Raw genomic sequence first — 22137 nt, forward strand, 5'->3', positions numbered from 1 at the left:
AGAGAAAATCCAGAACTATGTAAAAAGTGTAAGATAGACCCTGCAGTTCTTGCCATCGTTACAAACCAAACAATAGACACCTTAGACCCAAACCCTACCAACCCTCCAGTCCCACCCTTAAATACCAAAGAAATGTCTGTTCCTCCTACTCCAATTCCTCACCCACACCACCTTCACCACCTTACCTGCGCCCCCTTCAAGAAGTGGCTGGCCTTAATAGACCAGTCAGCGTACAGGTTCCCTTTTCAGTGCGAGATTTAGGAAAACTAAAAACAGAGCTAGGAAGTTTCTCTGGCGACCCTAACAACTATATGGAAATATTTAAGAACTTAACACTCACTTTTGATTTGGGTTGGAAAGACATAATGATAATCTGCAACAAAACACTTATCCAGGGAGAAAGATTAAATGTCACCGAGGAAGCCAGACGATTCACAGATGGGCTATATATACAAAACCAACAAGCCTATCCCACAGGCACCACCACGGTCCCAGGCATAGACCGGGGATAGAATTATAATACCCAAGGAGGGAGACAAGCGAGAGACCACATGTTAGTATGCCTGATTGAGGGAATGAAAGCTTGCAAGATAAAACCTACCAATTTTAATAAACTGGCCACCATAGACCAAGGGCCCCAAGAAAACCCCACGGCCTTCCTAGAAAGATTAAAAGAAGCCCTCTTAAAATATATCAATTTAGACCCAGAATCACCAGAAGGAGAACTAGTCTTAAAAGATAGATTTCTAACTCAAACTGTCCCAGACATTAGACATAAACTTCAAAAACAAGGACTAGGACCTCAAACTCCCTTAAATGAACTATTAAAGATATCTTCCTCAGTCTTCTATAACAGAGATCAAGAAGAAGAAGAAAGGCTCTCAGAAAAGGGGAAAAAGGATGAGAAGAGACAGGCCCGTCTCTTAGCTGCCCTCCAGGGCAGGCACCACCCACTACGGGCAGGAAGACCCAAGGATACTCCACCCGGTGCATGTCACAAATGTGGCCAACTTGGCCACTGGAAAAGGGATTTCCCCCAGAGCAAACCACCCCAAAGCCTTGTCCCAATTGCCAACAGCATGGCCATTGGAGGCAAGACTGCCCTGAGGGTCAAAGGACTCCCAGGCCCGATCCCTCAATGGAAATGGCCTTAAGCTGACGGGGCCCTGGACTCCAAGAGGCTCCCAGTGAAAACACCGAGAGCATCAACATCAGAGAGGAGGAGCCGAGGGTCACCCCAGATGTAGCGGGGAGGTCAGTAACTTTTCTTTTGGACACAGAAGCCACCTTTTCCGTACTAACCTCCTATTGAGGACCCCTTTCTTCTAACAAAAGCACAGTTCAGGGAGTAGAAGGGAAACCCAAGGTAAAATATTTCACTCCATCATTACACTATCTGTGAGGTGCAGCAAGCTTCTCACACCAATTTTTAATCCTACCAGAGTGTCCTGTCCCACTTCTAGGGAGGGACATATTAAGTAAAGTAAAAACTCGAGTGATCTCAACAAAAGATCTAGCTCTTAACCAAATAATGACCTTACAAATTAACAGAAATGGAACTTACATAGATATAGATGAACAACAAGAGTTAAACCCCCAGGTACGGGCTACTGAGATACCAGGACGGGCACATAATGCCACCCCAGTAATGGTAAAGTTAAAAGACCCCAACAAATTTCCAGGAAAAAAAAAAAATACTCCATTAACTTAGAAGCTAGACAGGGATTACAGAACATAATTACTACCTTTTTAAAACAAGGAATATTAATACCCTGCAACTCCCCTTGCAATATCCCCATTCTCTCTGTTAAAAAGAAAGATAGGAAATGTAAGCTAGTACAAGACCTTTAGTTTTTTTTTACAAGACCTTAGGATCATTAATGAGGCTGTAATTCCTCTCCACCCTGTGGTCCCTAACCCTTACACCATCTTGGGAGAAGCATCGCCTAAAACCCAATGGTTTTCTGTTTTAGACTTGAAGGATACATTTTTTTTTGCATCCCTTTAGACCCGGTTTGTCAGTTTCTTTTTGCCTTCGAATGGTCTGATCCTGCTGGTCACAAACAACAGTTAACATGGACAGCTTTACCCCAAGGGTTCAGAGACAGCCCCCACCTTTTTGGCCAAGCTTTGGCACACGACTTAGAAGACCTAATACTTGAGGGAGGTGGGCAAGTTGTTCAATATGTTGATGACCTGCTCGTCTGCACCCCCACAGAACAATTAGGACCCCAACATGTTATTCAAACTCTAAATCATTTGGCAGAAAGGGGTACAAAGTCTCAAAGGAAAAGGCCCAACTTTTACAACAAGAATTAGAATATCTAGGACTAAGATTAGCCCCAGGAGAAAAATGATTATCTCCTCAAAGAGTTTTAGCCATAGCAAACATCCCCGAGCCCACCACCACAAAACAGCTCAGATCCTTCTTAGGTTTAATGGGCTTTTGCAGGCTATGGATTCTCGGATACAGTGAAAAAGCCAGGCCACTATATAATGCCCTCAAAATAAACAACCAACAAGGAATTAATGAATGAATGTGGGCCGAAGAGCAGAGACATGCCTTCAAAACCCTAAAAAAAGCCCTCCTACAAGCTCCTGCCTTGGGATTACCCAACCGAGAAAAACCCTTCCAACTATATGTAACAGAGAGAAAAGGAGCAGCCCTAGGAGGCCTCACCCAAACCTTAGAGTCTGATAAGAGACCAGTAGGATACCTATCTAAAGAACTTGATAACTAGCTCAGGGGTGGCCTCACTGTCTCCAAGTGATGGCAGCTGCTGCTATTCTTGTAGAAGAGGCTCTAAAATTAATGCTAGAGCAGAAAATTGATTTATATACCTCACACCAAATCAGCCCCTTGTTAAACAACAAGGGCCCTCAGTGGCTAACAAATACCAGAATCCTAAGATACCAAGAAGTTTTAACAGAAAATCCACAAATCACAGTAAAAGAATGCTCCACCAATCCTAAGGACCCAAACCTCCACAACTGCGGTCAAGTCATTAGTCAGATCTATGCCAGTCGACAAGATCTTACTGACCAACCCCTCATAAACCCCGATGAGGAAGGGTTTACTGATGGCAGCAGTTTTGTCAAAGAAGCGAAACGACACACAGGGTATGTGATCGTACCTCTACACCAGGTAATAGAGGCTAAAACTTTACCCACAGGAACCTCAGCACAGTTGGCAGAACTAATTGCATTGACCCAGGCCCTCGAGCTGGGAAAGAAAAAGAAGGTGAACATTTTTACAGATTCTGAGTATGCCTTCCTTATACTTCATGCTTATGCAGCTTTATGGAAAGAAAGAGGGTATCTAAACCCTAAGAATAGTCCCATAAAATATGGGCCCCATATTTTACAGCTCCTAGAGGAAGTCCACCTGCCTCTACAAGTAGCCATAATACATTGCAAAGGACACCAAAAAGGAGATAGTAAAACAGCCCTAGGTAACCAACTAGCTGATCAGGCAGTAAAGACAGCTGCAGTATCCAAAGACCCATTAATTGGTGCCCTACTTCCTTCAGCCAACTTAGAATGCCTTACACCACAGTACAGCAAAGAAGAAAACCAGTGGACTGAGAAAAATGGGTATTCCCAAGATAAAGATGGGTGGTATTATACAGAAGGAGTCATTCATCTGCCCCAAAATATTCACTGGAATGTCCTAAAGGGTCTGCATGATTCATGCCACCTTGGCAGAGATAAAACAACTCAGCTTTGCTCCCGCCTGTTTTCAGATAAAGGGCTTCAGAAAACCATTAAACAAATTATCCAAGGGTGCCACCTTTGTAAGATAAACACCCCTCAAGGTACCCACCCGCCACCTGTGCTAGTGAACCCTGTCCAAAGAACTGGGTCATATCCAGGAGAAGACTGACAATTAGATTTCACCCAGATGCCAAAATGCCTAGGCTACAAATATTTATTAGTCTTCATAGACACCTTCACAGGATGTGTAGAGAAACATTTCCCATGAAAACAGAATGAGCCCAGGAAGTTGTAAATAAACTGCTAGAAGAAATCATCCCCAGGTATGGACTTCCTAGGTCTCTACACAGTGATAATGGTCCAGGATTCATTTCAACCATAAGTCAAAGGGTAGGTACAGCACTTGGAATCAAGTGGAACTTACACTGGGCCTGGAGGCCCCAGTCCTCAGGAAAGGTAGAAAGAGCAAATCAAACACTAAAAAGAATTTTAGCCAAGCGGGGCCAGGAAACCCACCAAAATTGGATCCAGGCTCTCCCTATAGCTTTGCTCCACATGAGGATAAGCCCTACTTTTCATTTAAAGATTAGCCCCTTCGAAATTCTGTATGGCAGACCCTTCCTTAGAACAGATCTGGTCCTAGATGAGGAAACCAACCAACTAGTACATTTTGTAACCTCCCTGGGAAGTTTCCAACAAGCTATTCAAGAGCTAGGAGTACCAAAATCTCCAGTATACAGCTCAGTCACTTTATATGAGCCAGGGACCTTAGTCCTAGTCAAAACTTGGAAAGGTGGGTCCCTGGCATCCCAGCTTGCCCCACTGTGGAAGGGACCGTATACTGTTATAATTTCTACCCACACAGCTGTAAAGGTGCCCGGAATATCTAGCTGGATACATCATTCCAGGGTGAAACCCTACCATACTAAAGATACATTTGAAGAAACCCCGAGCCAACATCAAGAGTGGACGAGTGAACCCATAGAAGACTTGAAGTATCTGTTCAAAAGAAAACAAGGCAATAACAACAGATAAGTCAAAATGCATTGTGCTCTTTTCTGTGCCATAACACTTTCACTTGTCCAACTAACATGGCCCGAGCCTATCTCCCCCTTTATTAAACCATTACAAGGAGTCATAAAGGCACTTACACATACCAAATACAACCAGGACTGTTGGATTTGTCTACAGGCTTGGGGACAGTCAGCAGAAGCCTGGCCTGCCTCTTGGCAGGTCTGGGCTCAAACGTCAGGCTTTTTTACTATACCCTCTCTACCAGAGCTCAGGGGGTGTTTGAAAGTCACAATAACCAAACTGTACACCCTATCACGGGGGCCGTGTACCGAGGAGTACAAATAAAAAGAGGGCAAAGCCCGTTGTGGGTCTACTCACTGGGACCCCAAAGATACTCTTATCAGGTAGGATCTTTAAGTTGCTTCTGTCGCAATGTAACTGTTACCACAACACACAACTTCTGAAACCTAACTACATCTCTCCCTGATCCTCCACCCTTGTCTAGCTGGATAACCTTCCCTCCCAATACCTCCTCAGACACACAGTTAGACTACACTGGAGGGTTTTGCCAAGGGAGGCCACTGGGTTGCAACCGTTTGGTGCTTCTGGCTGGTTACACATGGAAATCCAGCAACAATGGAAATAATTGCACTTTTGTACATGAAACAGCCAGAGAAAAGGTTTTCATAGAATCCATCCTTAGAATGACCTTCTGGGAAAACCTAGAAAACAATGCCACCCATAACATTACCCCCTGCTTTAGTCCACTAACAGCAGCTACCCTAGCTGCCATATACAATCAGAAATACATCTCCACCTTCAAAAAACCAACTCCATGCAATTGCACCTCATTAGGTGTATACCATGTCTCGGGTTGTCTTCCATTAGCTTCAGGCCTATATTATGTATGTGGAACCGCAGCTTACATATGCCTACCTACAAACTGGACGGGATTATGCACAATAGGATATGTCCTCCCTCCTGTGTATCTAGCTGAAGCAGGAGCTCCTATCCCTTTACCTTTAAGCACCACTCACAAGGTGACAAAAAGAGCAGCGCCCTTAATTTCCATATTCATAGAACTTAGCAGTCTTATAGGAACAGCTGGCCTCGCAGCCGGAACCACTGGGGCACTTACAACTACTCAGGTTTATGCAAAACTCTCACTTGAACTAGCCCAGATCAATACCTAAGTAGCAGCCTCTGTAGCTACTCTACAAATCCAAATAAATGCTTTGGCAGCTGTAGTACATCAAAATTGAAGAGGATTAGACATGTTGGTGGCTAGCCATGGGGGTACATGTGCCGTGCTAGGTGAACAATGCTGTTTTTGGGTGAACCAAATTGGCCAAGTCCAAGAACATATCCGCCACTTTTTAGATAAAGCCAGACAACTCCAAACACAAGTCGAACAAGGATGGAACTCTTGGTCATCTGTCTGGTCGTGGAGATCTTGGCTAATACTGTTCCTTGGCCCTTTAATGTCCGTGATTCTTCTTTTACTGTTTGGACCCTGCCTCCTTAAAATACTAACTCGTTTTGTATCCTCCAGATTACAAAAGTTTCAGTTACAAATAGCTATAACTCAGACATCGTCAAATAACACAAGCCCTGAAGGCCCTTTGGATCAAACTGCCCAGCTCTACCATCCTTGGCTCCTGGAGTCAAGCAAACCCCCCGTTAGGGAACAAGTGCCTCTCCTAGGGTCAGCTCTACGTTCCAATGACAGCAAGAAGTAGCTACAGAAGACAGACCACCCCCTTCAACAACCCCAAAGATTTGTGAGAATGGCACTTGAGGGTGGAAAGATGTAAGGGGAAGGGGGAGAGCTTGCACTCAGGAAGAGGAAGAGGCAGGGGGTGGTTACATTCCTCAATAAGACAATCCCTACAAAGGAAGAGGCAGGGGTGGTGACATTCCTCAGTAAGATGGTCCCTACATAGTTAAACTTTAGCCAAAGAAATGATCTTTACAGGCATCTTTGATTTGATAAAATCCTTAACTTCATAAAGTCTCTAACTTGATAAGATCTCTAACTCGGTAATTAAAACTTAAGCCAAAGAAACAGTCTTCCTTGAATGGGGGGGAGGGGGTCTTGTCCTGGTTTTTAAATGTTAATAGAGACAAAAGGAGTATAAAACCCTAAGAAAATGACTATTGGGGCACTCAGATTCTTTCTCTACCTGAGTAGCCTACTTGAGGCTTCCTAGTCAAGTGTATTTTAACTACTAACCCCTTGCTTGCTATCAAACCTCTGCTCGCTTGGCACTATTTGTCTCAGTGTTTGAATTCTTTCCTACACCGAAGACAAGAACCAAGGCCATTGTCCGGTAACACTATCACCAAGAAGCAGAGCCAGGAGTAGAGCGCACCCTTTGGACCCGGGGTCTCCGCGCTGGAGAAGCTCCCAGACCAGGGGAAAATTTATGATAAGGACCTTCCTCTGCAGCAATCATAAAGAGAAAGTCTTCCCCTGGAGCTAGCACCCAGAATTTGGCCTTTTACCCTCCTAGACTGTGACAGAATAAATTTGTCTTTGTTAAAGGCATCCTCTTGCGGTTTTTTTAAAGGTTATAATAGCCCTAGATACCTAAGATACTTAACATTTTTTATTTTCAGTTTTTTTTTTTTTTAAATTTTAGCCATCCTAGTGTGAAATGGTATCTCATGGTGGTTTTGATTTGCATCTCTCTGTTGGCTGATGATGCTGAGTACTCTTTCATGGGTTTGGTGGCCATTTGGATGACCTCTTTGGTGAAATGTCTACTCAAGTCCTTTGCTCATTTATGACTGGGTTACTTGGCTTCTTATTATGTTGTCAAAGTTTTGTATATATTTTGCTTATTAGATTCTGAAGGTTTCTGAAGGTATTCTCCCAGTCGCTAGCTTGTCTTTCCACTTTTTTAGTAAAGTCTTTTGACGAACAAAAGTTTTTAATTTTTTCGAGGTCTCATTTATTTTTTTCTTTTGCTGTTTGTGCTTTCTTTATTATATTTGATAATCTGTTGTTAAAAGCTAAGCTTGACAGTGTTGCCTCTGCTTTTTCTTCTAAGAATTTTGTGGTTTTAGTTTGCCCATTCAGGTCTTTAATCTATTTTGAATTTGTTTTGTGTGTGTGGTATGAGGCATAGATCCTGTTTTATCTTTCTGCATGTAGAAATCCAATTTTCCCGGCACCATTTATTGAAGAGACTGTTCTTTCCCCATTTAATGGACTTAGCACCTTTGTCAAAAATCAGTTGACTATAGATGTTGAAAGTTTTTAATTTCAATTAATTCCAATTTATCTCTTTTGTTATTTGTTGCTCGTGCTTATGGTGCCATATCTAAGAATCCGTTGTTGAAAACTAGGTCCCGATATTTTGCTCTAAGAGTTTTATGGTTTTGGTTCTTACATTCAGCTCCTTTTTCCATTTTTAGTTAATTTTAGTATAGGTATGAAGTACTTTATTCTTTTGTATGTGGAGATCCATTTGTCTTAGCATTATTTATTGAATATACTTTCCCCTTAGGTTGAAAAAATAAATACTTTTAAAGGTCAGGTTAAACGGATAATAGTAGCCAACTTCTTTTGAGCAATTACTATTGCCAGGCACTGTTTTAAGTACTTTAAGTATTATCTCATCTAATGATTGATACTATGGAGGAAAAGCAGAGAATGGCTGAATGGGGGAAAGCCAAGAGGCAATAGGAAGAATGCAGTGGTGAGGAGATGTGGAATTCTGGTGGCATGGTGGCTATGGAGAGTGAGATGGAGAAATAGAGTAAACAGCTAGAGTGGAGACAAAAAAGATAGGGAGTGCCATGCATGGGTGACATCATAAGATTAAAGACTATGATGATTAAGATAAAATGCTATGGAAAAGAAGAAGTTATGCCTATGAGAACTTCCCTCTGAGAATTACCTTCTCTTTTCAGTCTTCATCTTATATACTTTGGACATGTTATTAGGAGGGATCAGTCCCTGGGGAAGGACATCATGCTTGGCAAAGTAGAGGGTCAGTGACAAACAGAAAGACCCTCACAAGATGGATTGACACAGTGGCTGCAACAATGTGCTCAAACATTGCAATGAATGTGAAGAGGGCACTGGACCAGGTAGTGTTTTGTTCTGTTGTGCATAATAGGAATTGACTTTGAGGTGCCTAACAATGACTTAATTCTTCAGCTACCTCTACTATCTAGCTTTTCGTGCATCTTTTTGTGTGGCCGTTGGAGGGAATCCAGTTGAAGTTCTGGAATATTTTTGATAGTGTGCACATATTCTAAGACCCTTGCTATTTTTTTTTTTTAAGTTGTTAATTTCCTCCACTCATTCTCTGAAGCAGTGTAAGTTCATCTTTTGATTTCTCACTTTGTACCTTATCTTCAGGTGCTTAATCCACAAAGAAATTGTGTGAAAACTCTAAAAAGGCAAAAATGTTACAGAGTCTATGTGGAGCTTATTGGGAAAACTATTCAGCTACAATTATTCTCAACTCTCTAGACGAAGAAGTAATTAAAAATTGATAATACTGTTTAGAAAGAGGGCAGAAAGGATGATTCCGAACTGAGAGACATTCTAGGCTTCTCCTTCCACAATAATTCTTTTATAGAAAAGTAATAAAGTACTAAAAATAGATATTTGTTCCTCGAAATGTGACAGACCCTTCCTATGTGACAAGGTGGGTCATATTTTTAATGAATACTGTGGCACACCCATCAATTACCCTTAGATGTGAATGTGAATATTTGAGCTTGCAAAAGCTTGGGAGTAGGTAATTTCAGTCAGCGTGCTCCTGCACATCCGTAGACAGTTGTCAAGAATCTAAATGACCCATGCCAGATAGATTAATTTTATGTTTAAAAAAGAAACTCACCTGCACATTCAAAACACCTTGAGCTTAGAACCATACAGAGAAAATTACAGAGCAACCGACAGCAAAATACGGGATTGAAGTATAGTAATGGAGAAAGGGAGAAGGGATGTCTTAGAATTTACAGCTATAGAAGTTAAAGCTATCAGTGGAGATGCATGTTGTCATGGAAACCTGATCCAATCGAAGGGTCAGGAAAACCATACCACATAGAAAGATTCAGACACTATTCAAAACAATTGGAATTTTCTGGGCGGATGACTCCAAAAAACCAGTCATTGAGTTAGTGATGGGTCTAAAAATCACGAATAAGAGATCGAAATAATGAAGGTAAGGAAATGGGAATTTGGCGGGGGGTGGGGGGAGGTCTTAGCTAAAGGAAATCCCTTGGGGGCATGTAGAACTGAATGAGAAAGGAATAGATAAAAAGAAAAATGAATGAGGATTTGTTGGGTATTTTGATAAAATTAAAGGTAACATTTAAATTGAATAGAAAAGGAGAAAATTGCAAAACAAATAAGAACACGCTTTCATAGTGGAGCTCTGGAGGTACCGTGGTTAAGAGCTCGGCTGCTAACCAAAAGGTGAATAGTTTGAATTGACCAGCTGCTCCTTGGAAACCCTGAGGGGCAGTTCTACTCTGTCCTGTAATGTCACTACAAGTCAGAATCGACACAATAGCAATGAGTTTGGTTTTCTTATAGTATTGAGAAACCTTCAATTCTGGAATCTAGATTTCTGGCTTTCATGGAATTTGGGGTAACCCACAAAGCCCCTTGTCCTTAGGTGTCCTTTTGAATCTTAAGCCTTGCAAAAAGCCACTTTTGAGTCAAACAGTGGTCTAGATAAACTAACAAGACTGTTTTGCCTTGGGCATTGTGCCCTCTTGAAGAATTCAGTCAGTTTTGGGGAAACAGACTCCAAAGGTCAGCCTGGGAGCTATGTTTAGAGTAAATCAGTAAGTGTTTTAATTGTTCTTCAAGACAATGCTGTATAAAAATCTTTCTTGATCACAAATTTGTTTATCAGTTCTGTTCCCACCCTTTTTTTCCATGGCAGTGCTGAGAAGATTTGGCATAAGAATTTTGGAAGTTCTTCTCATCTTTGGAACATTTTTGCCACTTTAGTCAAAATGTTATCTCAGTTTGCAAGTTGTATATTCAAGAATCTTCAATCAATTTCTATTATTGATTTAATATGATTTTTGTTCTAACAGTATTGATCTCACTGTTACTATAAAGTATGAATTGCTAATAGATTTATCTCCCCTCTGAGTTGGAATTGACTCGACAGCAATGGGTTTGGTTTTTTTTTTGGAGGGCTGACTGATTTATTATTACAACCCCAGCCAAATGACTGACACTCAAACAAGGCTTGGTGAATGATAACAATCGCTACTTTTCATTTTAAAATGGAATGTGATACAGTTACCGTAACAAGTATATAGCTTATTTCATTCAATCATCACCATACTACAGGTATTGGCATCTCCATTTTGCAGACGAGCTAATTTGAATCTCAGAAAGATTGAGTAATATACCAGTGGTTAGCTCTGGTGGCACAGTGGTTAAGAGCTTTTCTGCTATCTAAAAGGTCGGCAATTCGAATCCACTAGACACTCCTTGGAAACTCTATTGGGCAGCTCTACTCTGTCTGATAGGGTCAGAATTGACTCAGTGGCAAAGTTCTTGGTTTTGGGTTTTTTTTTAGGACAGTTAAGGTTTTTTTGAATTAAAAAAAAAACCTATTGCCGTCAAGTCAATTCCAACTCATAGTGACCCTATCAGACAGTAGAATTGCCCCACAGGTTTTCAAGGAGCACCTGGTGGATTCAAACTGCCAGCATCTTAGATTAGTAGTGGCAGCTCTTAACCACTACTCTACCAGGGTTTCCGTTGAGCTAAGTATAGTATTATCATCATTACCCTTAGAATTGAAAGGGAGCCTAAAGGCTCTTTAGGACTCTTTTGTTTCCTAGATGAGGAGACTGAGCTCCAGGGAAGTAAAACAGCTTGGTTCCTGTTGTTGTTGTTGTTGTTAGGTGCCGTCGAGTCGGTTCCGACTCATAGCGACCCTACGCACAACAAAACGAAACACTGCCCGGTCCTGAGCCATCCTTAAATCGTTGTTACGCTTGAGCTCATTGTTGCAGCCACTGTGTCAATCTACCTCACTGACAGTCTTCCTCTTTCCCACTGACCCCGTACTCTGCCAAGCATGGTGTCCTTCTCCGGGGACTGATTCCTCCTGACAACCTGTCCAAAGTATGTAAGACGCAGTCTCGCCATCCTTGCCTCTAAGGAGCATTCTGGCTGCTTGGCTCCTAAGGGCTCATTATTGTGTCTTAAATGCCCAAGCTGTGCTTCCTAAAGATTTTTCCTGCAGTTAGGATAGGGTAAGTTCTTCCAGTCTCTCTGGAAGGAGTAAAAATCAAGGACTTCTGAGTGAGAAGAAAACAAGAGCCCATTGAAGCCAGCCTCATGCAAGACAAATCACTGTGTGGAAATCAGTGCAAAGACAAGACCATCTTTTACCTCTAGGAACCTATGTTCTCATGGAGATACAAATCCACTCTACTGCTGGTTTTGTTTGCTTCCGTGTACTTTTAAAACAAAGGCCAATCTTTTTCAATTGAACTCTACTCATTTCTTCCTGTTCGTTTAAATAGAAATTCTTTGTAGCGAAGTGGCAAAGTACAGTATTTCCCTGAAAAAAAAAAAAGAAGTTAAATGACTTAAAAATCAAACGCAATCCATTCATTTCTCCTACTATGGATATGGTGGTTCTTTTTCCCATTGCTAGAGATTTACGACTCCCCCAGAAAACCTGCCAGTGTCTAGATCTCTCCTGCCTGATGAGGGTCTGTGAGGATTACATTAATCACTGATACAGAGAAAAAAGGAGGCAGCTGACATACCCAGTCTCATTTTCTGACCTTAACTTTCTCTCCACTGTCTTTGCACACTCCTCAAATAGGACAAATCTATTTTGTGGAATCTTTCTTAGGAAGAGTAAAAGGTCTTTAAGCAGAACTTTCTTCCCGCTCCATCATCAGCTTACTGGTGACTAAGGAAGGACTGAAAAGAAAAGAACTGTGGGTTGTCCTATCTTGCCCCTTTCTTCTATGTCATCACTTTCAGCATAAGTGGTTGGCTAATACAGGGAAGCAGCATGAGTAATGAAGAGTGTGATAGGGCTCCTTGGTCATTCCTGTTTCTTAAAACATCATTGTCTTCTTTCTGTGTTTGAAGTAAGTTCTGGTTCTAACAGAAAGTGTGGCCCCTGAGGACTGTCAGCACCCCTGTTACTAGAGGTAGACATACATGCTTACCTTGCGTTTGCTTTGTGTCTCACTGAACCCCCACACATCGTAGGTCAACCACAATTCTATGCTCCTGGGGTATTGCAAACACTATATGCACACGAAGCAGAAAGGAACAGCAGACACACACACTGCACATGAGTGTAGGCTTGTAAATATTTAAAGCTAATGGATTGATCAGGCCCCCTAATCTTGGGCTTTAGGTAGATTTATAGCCTTTTGCACTGCCCTTGGCTAAATCAGTGGAAACTACCAGTTAATAGAATATGTTATTTGGATTTTTGTGTTGATTATTGGTACTGTTTACTTTCTGGGGAGCCCTGGTGGTGCATTGGTTAAGAGCTCAGCTGTAAACGAAAAGGTCAGCAGTTTGAATCCATCAGCTACTTCTTGGAAACCCTATGGGACAATTCTACTCTGTTTTACAGAGTTGCTATGAGTTGGAATTGACTCTATGGCAACAGGTTTGGTTTGGTTTGGGTTTTACTTTCTGTAGCTTCACCATTACTCCCTTTCTTCACCCACTAGACACACTTACTCTCCCATGAGCTCTGGGGTTGGCTTTCTGCAGCAGAACAGAGGAGGGCCCACGAATTTTCCTCAAAAGAATGGCACTACATCTAAATGGAATTGACCTCACAAAACTCCTTGGGGATGGATGTGCCTACTCCTCTGGCAAGAGAGTTTGAAAAATTGGTAAATTCCAGCCATTCCTAAAAACTGTTTTTACTACCTCTCATTTCGTAGCACACAGCACTCGATGAAATGTAGTGAGGCCCTGTTATAAAGCATCTTGCCACGGAGGTTGTTAGGCTACAGACAAGGCCATCCCACACAGGCAATGCTTGAAGTGACTTGGAGAGTTGTGAAGTAGAATGGATGGGAGCCAAGAGGGGGGTTCCAAAGGGGAAAGAGGGAAGGTCTTAAGGTAGTTTTGTCAACACCAGGATTTAATGAGCATCAGCTATGCCCAGGCACAGTGCTGTTTTTTTTCCTTTGTTCATCAGGTCATTTTTGATCATGAATAGAATGGCATATATTATATAACTCAATCTATAACACAAATCTTTGGTACAACTAGTGCAACAGTGGGAATCTGCTTTTCTCCCTATAACTCTGCTTTATAGTTTTTCAGATAATATTGGTCATCTTAGATATTTATTTATTAAAAAAATTTTTTTTGTACTTTAGATGAAGGTTTACAGAGCAAACTAGTTTTTCATTAAACAATTAATACACATATTGCTTTGTGACATTGGTTGCCAACCCCACAACATGTCAACACTCTCACCTTCTCCACCTTGGGTTCCTCATTACCAGCTTTCCTATCCCCTCCTGCTTTCTTGTCCTTGCCCAGCCTTGTGTGCTCCTTTAGTCTCATTTTGTTTTATGGGCCTGTCTAATCTGTGGGTGAAGGGTGAACCTCAGGAGTGACTTTGTTACTGAGTTTAAAGGGTATCCAGGGCCATACTCACAAGGTTCATTTTAGATATTTAAAAATGCATTTGTGATTCCCAACAAATGATTCCATTCTTAATTTATGAGTTTTAAGAGAAATATAAAGGAGCTCTGGTGGTGAAAAGGTTAAGTGCTCGGCTGCTAACTGAGAGGTTGGTTGTTCACACCCAACAGCTCCACAGGAGAAAGGCCTGGCCATCTGCACTCATGAAAGATTACAGCCTAGAAAACCCTACAGGGCAGTTCTAATCTGTCACATGGGGTCCTTATGAGTTGAGATTGACTTGACAGCAACCAATACAACAACATGAGAAATTATATAGTCAAGTACTTCAGCCGTTGTTTAGAAGCTAATTTTTTTTAAGACCATAATTTTTTAAGGACTCAGATCTGAGAGTTAAGGAAGAACAAAACAAAAAACAAAGCCCAAACCCATTGCTGTCCAGTTGATTCTGACTCAAAGAGTTTCCAAGGAGCAGCTGGTGGATTCGAACATTTTATTTAGCAGCCCAATGCTTAACCACCGTGCCACCTGGGTTCCATTGGGGAATAACCAAAAAAACCCCAAACTCATTGCCGTCGAGTCAATTCTGACTCATAGAGATCCTACAGGACAGGGTAGAACTACTCCATAGGTTCCCAAGGAGCGCCTGGTAGATTCGAACTGCCAACCTTTTGGTTAGCAGCCATAGCACTTACCCCTCCTATGCCACTAGGGTTTCCCCATTAAGGATGGAAATACGGTAATTTTTTTTACCTTCTCCATTGTATAAAAGAAAGGAAGGATTATGTCTATCTCAAGAGAGAAGTTCTTCGGTATGTAAAAGCACCTTCCTTTTCTCTCTACAGGTTCAGTTTCAACATCAATAGCGCTCAAACCCTGCACATGGCAAACAGGGCTTAAGCAATTAAATAATTACTGTGCCTGTAAGCTCTACAGAGAAAAGGCAAAGTGCTAGGCATCGACAGACACCTAATTGGAATAAAAGCTGCTTTCACTGAAATTATAAGGTGCATCGTGTTTCTTGACACGCTGTCCCAATGAAGAGAAGAGATTCTTACTAATCTCAGAGAGAAAGCAAAATTAATGTCACTCATGGTGACCAGGCCTAGAAAGAGTTTCTTAAGAATAAGCCAAAAAGCCACTTCCCAGAGAAATTGAATCTCCTCCTTAGAGCCTTGGAAGAACAGCTATTAATGTTCTTTCTTTTACTGACACACCTGTTCTCTTCTTGAGAGTTAATTTCAATCCTCACTGCTACTGTCATTATTTTTGTTCTTCTCCAAGAAAGCTGGATAGTTTAAAAGTCATTTCTGAGGTTAAGGATCTGTCTTATTCCAAGTTTTTTCTCACCTGTCCCAGGTCGTACTTTCTCTTTAGAAAGATATAAGTGCTGAGCATAAGAAGAAAATTAACTAGAATTATTGCAGCTATGCCTTTTACTTTAAACGAATATCAACTTTAAATGTCTAGAGTGTAATAATTGGACTGCTGCATTAGAATCACCTGGGAATTTTTGTTTTTTTTTAGTAACAGCTGTATTGAGATATTATTCACATACCATACATTTTACCCATTTAAAGTGCACAATTCAATGGTTTTTAGTATATTCACAGAGTTGTACAACTATCACCGCCATCAATTTTAGAATATTTTCATCATCCCAAAAAGAAACTCACTGTCCATTGGCAGTCACTCCCAATTTCCTCACCAGCGCCTCAGCCCTGTTGTTGTTAGTTGCCAATGAGTCAATTTGGACTTACGGTGACCCCATGAGTAGAGCAAAACTTCTCCATAGAGTTTTCAAGGCTGTGACCTTCTGGAAGCTGATTGTCAGGCCTGCCTTCCAAGGTGCCTCTAGGTGGGTTTGAACCATCAACCTTTTAGCTAGTAGTTCAGGGCTTAACCATTTGTGCCACTCAGGGATTCCATCCCCTCACCCTAGGCAGTCACTAATTTACTTCCTGTCTCTCTGGATTTACTTATCCTGGACACCTCATATAAATGTAATCATACAATATGTGGTCTTTAGTGACTGACTTCTTTCATTTAGCACACTGTTTCCAAGATTTAGCCACGTTGTAGTACGTATCAGTACTGCTGAATAGTATTCTATTGTATGGATATAGCACATTTGTTTATCCATTCATCACTTGATGGACATTTGGGATGTTTCCACTTTTTGTTTATTTTGAGTAATGCTACTATGAACATTTGTGTATAAACTTTTATGTGAACATGTTTTCAATTCTCTTGGGCATATGCCGAGGAGAGGAATTACTGGGCCACATGGTAACACTATGTTTAACCTTCTGAGGAACTACCAGGCTTCTGCCAAAATGGCCACACCATTGTACATTTCTACTAGCAGTTTATGAGGATTACTATGTCTCTACATCCTCGCCAGCACTTTTTATCTTTTTTTTTTTTTTAATATAGCCATCTTAGTGGATGTGAAGTAGTATCTCATTGTGGCTTTTTTTTTTTTTTTTTTTTGACATTTCCCTGATGGCCGGATTATTGTTAAAATTTATCTTCTTGGGCTGTATCCTGGGCCTACAGAAGCAGAATCTAGGAGTCTGCATTTTTACAATAATTAGAGTTAAGTTTTATTGACTATAAAGTTTAAGTTCTACCATTCAGTGTGTGAATTGATTTACTCCATCAAAGTAATATATATTATCTGGTCCTGTATTTTCCAATCTTTTCATAACACTGGCTAAGTTCCTCAAAATTAATGGTTCTCAAATTATATATTTAAAGCTGAAGCTAATAAATTCAACTTTAAAATACGTATGAGCTTTTGGTTCCGTGCAGATTATCCTCTTGGGGAAATCCAGACTCCCAATCTAATATTCATATGATAGAAGATATAAACTGCATACAAGGCAAAATAGTGCTACCTGGGATTGTTGGCAGAATTACGTGGGTATATTTGTAACAGCTATCAATTACTGCATAACAAATATGAATTATCTCCCACAGTTTAGAAAGAGTCAGAAATTTGGGAGAGGCTCAGTTGAGTGGTTCTGCTTTGGGGTATCAGTTAGATATTGGCCAGGGCTGCTGCAGAAATTTGAAGGCTTGTCTTAGGCTGGAAGATGCACTTCCAGGGTCTGTTTATGGGCATAAAACTTGTGCTGTCACACAGGACCCTATGCTCAGAAGGGCTCTGCACTTGATTTAATGCTCTGGTGTCACCTTCTTGAAATTCTTAATAACTTGCTATCTTTAAACTTGAGTTTTGTAAATGCAGGCCAGTGGGACAATGGAGTGTGCATGTGAGCAGACAAAATATGTGCAATGTGTGTCTCTGCTATTCCTTGCTGCCCCATTTGCATATAGTGTTTGCAATGCCCCATAAGCTTAGAATTCTGGTTGATCCATGATGTGTAGGAGTTCAGCGAGGCACAAAGCCACTGAAAGTAGGTGCGTTATGTCTATAGCTGAGTACGGGGGCGCTGACAATCTTGAAAGGCAACACTTTCCGAAAGACCCAGAACTTGCTTGAAGCACAGAAAGAAAGCAATGGAGTTTTAAGAAATATGAATGACCAAGGAGCCCTATCATACCCTCTCTTATTCATATTGCTTCCCTATATTAGCCAATCACTTATGCTGAAAACAATGACATAGAAGAAAAGGGCAAAAGGGCAAGATAGGGGAATGCGTAGTTCCTTTTCCTTTCTGTCCTTCCTTACTTCCAGTAAGCTGACAAAAGAGAGCAATAGAGAGTATATGTAGAATGCATACTAATCAAAAAACGAAATAAAAAAGCAGCTGCTCAAAAGCAGAACAAGAAGGCAGGAAGGAACAGGAACTGGACGAATGGACACAGGGTATGCAGGGTGGAAAGGGGAAGCTAGCTGTTACATTGTGGGGATTGGAACCAATGTCACAAAACAATGTATGTATGAATTTTTGAATAAGAAATTAATTTGAGCTGTAAACTTTCACCTAAAGCACAATATAAATAAATAAAACTGCTGAGTTAGTTTATGTGGCATTTCCACTGTTCTAGTAAGTACGAAATGCATATGCATGTAAGAGTTACAAAATATGAATTGTGTTATTTGTTGATTTCACAACTAAATGCAATGCTCTTATAACTTATATTTAAAGCTGGTATTGCACAATGTAAAGATGAACTGTAAAATTCCTGCTAATGATTTAAAATTTTAATTTTTCTTCACTTAGAATGACATTAAGTAGCAAATGAAACACAAAACATTGGCAGGCAGAATTCTAAGATGGCTCCCTGATGTTACAACCCTTGAGTGTGGCCAGGACCTGGGACTTGCTTCTAACCAATAGAATATGACAAAGGTGATGGGATGTCAGGCTTGCTAGCATGCACTACAGAGACTCCCTATTGACCTTGAATAAGCAAGCTGTCATGTGAAGAAAGTTGTAACAATTGACTTTGGATTGTCATTGGCCATGGAATGGAAGGTTTGTGTCAATTATGAGATATCCAAAGGTCATAGAAGCCTCAGTTTACATTTGGGTTTTGCTTATAAATTCTGCACACTGGACATAACATATGGCTTCTTGAATCCAAATGCATACTCCCAACTGTCATTTATTCCCTATATTTAGGCTCCTTTAGATGAAAATTTCATGTGACATACATCCCTATAACTTTATGAGGCATGCAAGAATGATGTTCATTTCCTAGATCGAAAGAATTGGAATATACCAGACTCTCAATTAAGTGTGTCAGGTTGCTTGGGTGTCCACAAGACCTTAGGTTTCAACTACTGTTAAGCTCATATTTTCACCGGAGATTGCAACATGGAGCTTAATTCTAACCCATTGCTTCACCACCTCCTTCAGTGTTAACTAAACCTGAACAAAACTGAGAACTAAGAGAAGGGAGAAGACCTTGCTGAGTACTTGGGAGAGCCACTTGGGACAACATCATTTGACAATATACAGTTGAAACTTTGGCACTTAAAGATTTTGGGGCAAAGAGGGAAAGGGAGTGAAATTTTCTGGTCTCTGGTTGTAATTACCACTGAGCCTGCAGCCCACCATAATTCATAATTGGCAGAATTCCCTCTTTGTTAAGAAGGCTCCATTGAAAACCCTCTGCAGGAATAAACCTACTTATCAAAGAATTGGCTACAAATACACAGTGACCCTTCAACTTGCAGTGGAGCCCCGGCAGTTCAAATCCATCAGCCACTCCTTGGAAACCCTATGGGGCAGTTCTACTCTGTTCTGTAGGGTCACTATGAGTTGGAACACTGGGTGCAACCAGATGCTGTGCACAGCCAGGCCAGCAAGCACAGCATTCATTAAGGCGATAAGTCCCACCTCCACTCAGTAAAGCCTCATTGACAAGCACTGATTTGCTGTTTAAAATGACCCCACAGAGACACACCATGCTCTGAATCAGAAGCTTTTCTTCCTGCACACAAATTGAAAGAACAACTTGCCCAGAAAGAAAACTGCCCTTGCCATTTGTTTTCTATTTCAAAATCAGTGATTCTTAGGAGAAATACTCAGTATTATTTTACTTGTGTTACACTAAGGAAGTTGTGTACTTAGCTTTAAATATGATTTTAATTTAATTTTATATGTACTTTGACCTCATGTATCCAATTATTTACTCAACATGTACTTTGATTTCCAGATTTATCTGTCCATTTGTCTATTTAACTGTTGAGTTTGGTTGCCTAATGGACAGCTCAAACTAAACAAGTTTAAGACCAAACTCCTAAATGACACACAGACTCCTGTCCCATTCATTCTGCAAAATCTATCTTCATCCCATTAAATGTTACCTCCGTTCATTCAGTTGCTCAGGCCAATCCTGGCGATCAACCTTCGTATTTTATACTCGTTGAACTTTTTTTCTGGAAGAGTCCTTCTCCAGATATCTCCATGTCTCATTCCTTCAGGCATTCAGGTCTCTGCTCAAATGTCACCTTATCAGAGATCCTGTCATTTTCATCCTCTAGCATATATTATTTTTGTATTGTATTATTACCATCTGACAAGTCACATATTTGTTTATTTACTTCTTGTGTATGTCCTCCTACTAAAACGTAAGATCCTTGAGGGCAGGGAAATTCTTTGGCTTACTGCTGTATGCACAGCACAGAAAGATACTTACACATTTGTCGGATGAATTAATGAACAAGTAAGTGAAAGAATGTCTTGAGTATACATACAAAGATGATCATCCAGGGTTTTGTGTCAACACATCCACAAATCAGGGAAGACTCAGCAAATAGAATTCAATATCCTTAACCCATTGCTGTCGACCCGACTCTAACTCATAGACTAGAACTGCCCCATAGAGTTTCTAAGGTCATAAATCTTTAGGGACGCAGACTCCCACGTCTTTCTCCCAAGGAGTTACTGGTGGGTTTCAAACCACTGACCTTTGGGTTAGTGGCTGAGGGCTTTAACTACTGTGCCACCAAGGCTCCTTTCAATATCCTTAGAGGAGTACTTAAATGATAATTTCTTGGGGGTATTTTCTCTCTGACTATTCTTAAATCTAAAGTTAAAATAGAAAAAAAATATTGTACTTAAGAAACATTTATTAAGCATTTCTCTGTGCTTGGTGTCATGAAGATGATGCAGGTACACTTCCTTCTTTCAAGTATGTCGAATCACCTACATTATTATAACACCAAATTAATCTAAGTAGCAAAAAATCCTCAAACATCATATTCCTTCATTTAACAAAGACTGATTGTAATTAAGTAATTACTTTGTTATAGCCTGTTTAAAAAAATAATCATATATTAAGAATAATTCAAACAATATGGAGAAGTATGAAAAAGAACAAATCATCTCAAATCCCAGCACCAGAAATAACAGGAGTTAGTAAGTGAACATCTGCATAGATAGAAGAAATCAGAAAAGTTAATATAAAAAGAGAGAGGAGGAGAAATCAGTTGATGAAAAAGAGTAACAGTACACATCGTGTTTTACAAACGAGAAGTGATAACTTTTCCTTGGTTTAACAGAAGAAAAAGAAAATGAAGTGAAACGGGAGGAATTGTTAATTTTTATAAAAATCTTCCTTCACAAAATAACAAATGTTGGAGAGGCTGCGGGGAGATTGGAACTCTTATGCACTGCGGGTGGGAATGCAAAATGATACATACAACCATTTTGGAAAATGATATGGTGCTTCCTTAAAGCTGGAAATAGAAATACCATACAATCCAGCAATCCCACTCCTAGGAATATATCCTAGAGAAATAAGAGTCGTCACATGAATAGATATATGTACACCTATGTTCATTGCAGCTTTGTTCACAACAGCAAAAAGATGGAAACAACCTAGATGCCCATCAACAGATGAATGGCTAAACAAACTGTGGTACATACACACAATGGAGTATTACACAACAATGAAGAACAACGATGAATCTGTGAAGCATCTCATAACATGGATGCATCTGGAGGGCCTTTTGCTGAGTGAGATAAATCAATCACAAAAGGACAAATATTGTATGAGACCACTACTGTAAAAACTCATGAAAAGGTTTACATACAAAAAGAAACAATATTTGATGGTTGCGAGGGAGGGCATGGGTGGGGATGGAAAAACACTTAATAGACAATAGATAAGGGGTAACTTTGGTGAAGAGAAAGACAGTACACAATACTGGGGAAGCCAGCCTAACCTGCACAAGGCAAGGCCATGGTAGCTCCATAAAAAAACACATCCAAACTCCCTGAGAGAGCAAATTGCTGGGCTGAAGGCAGTGGGAACCATGGTCTCAGGGAACATGTAGCTCAATTGTC

This window comes from Loxodonta africana, chromosome 9, assembly GCF_030014295.1.
Source record: "Loxodonta africana isolate mLoxAfr1 chromosome 9, mLoxAfr1.hap2, whole genome shotgun sequence".
Lineage (NCBI taxonomy): Eukaryota > Metazoa > Chordata > Mammalia > Proboscidea > Elephantidae > Loxodonta > Loxodonta africana.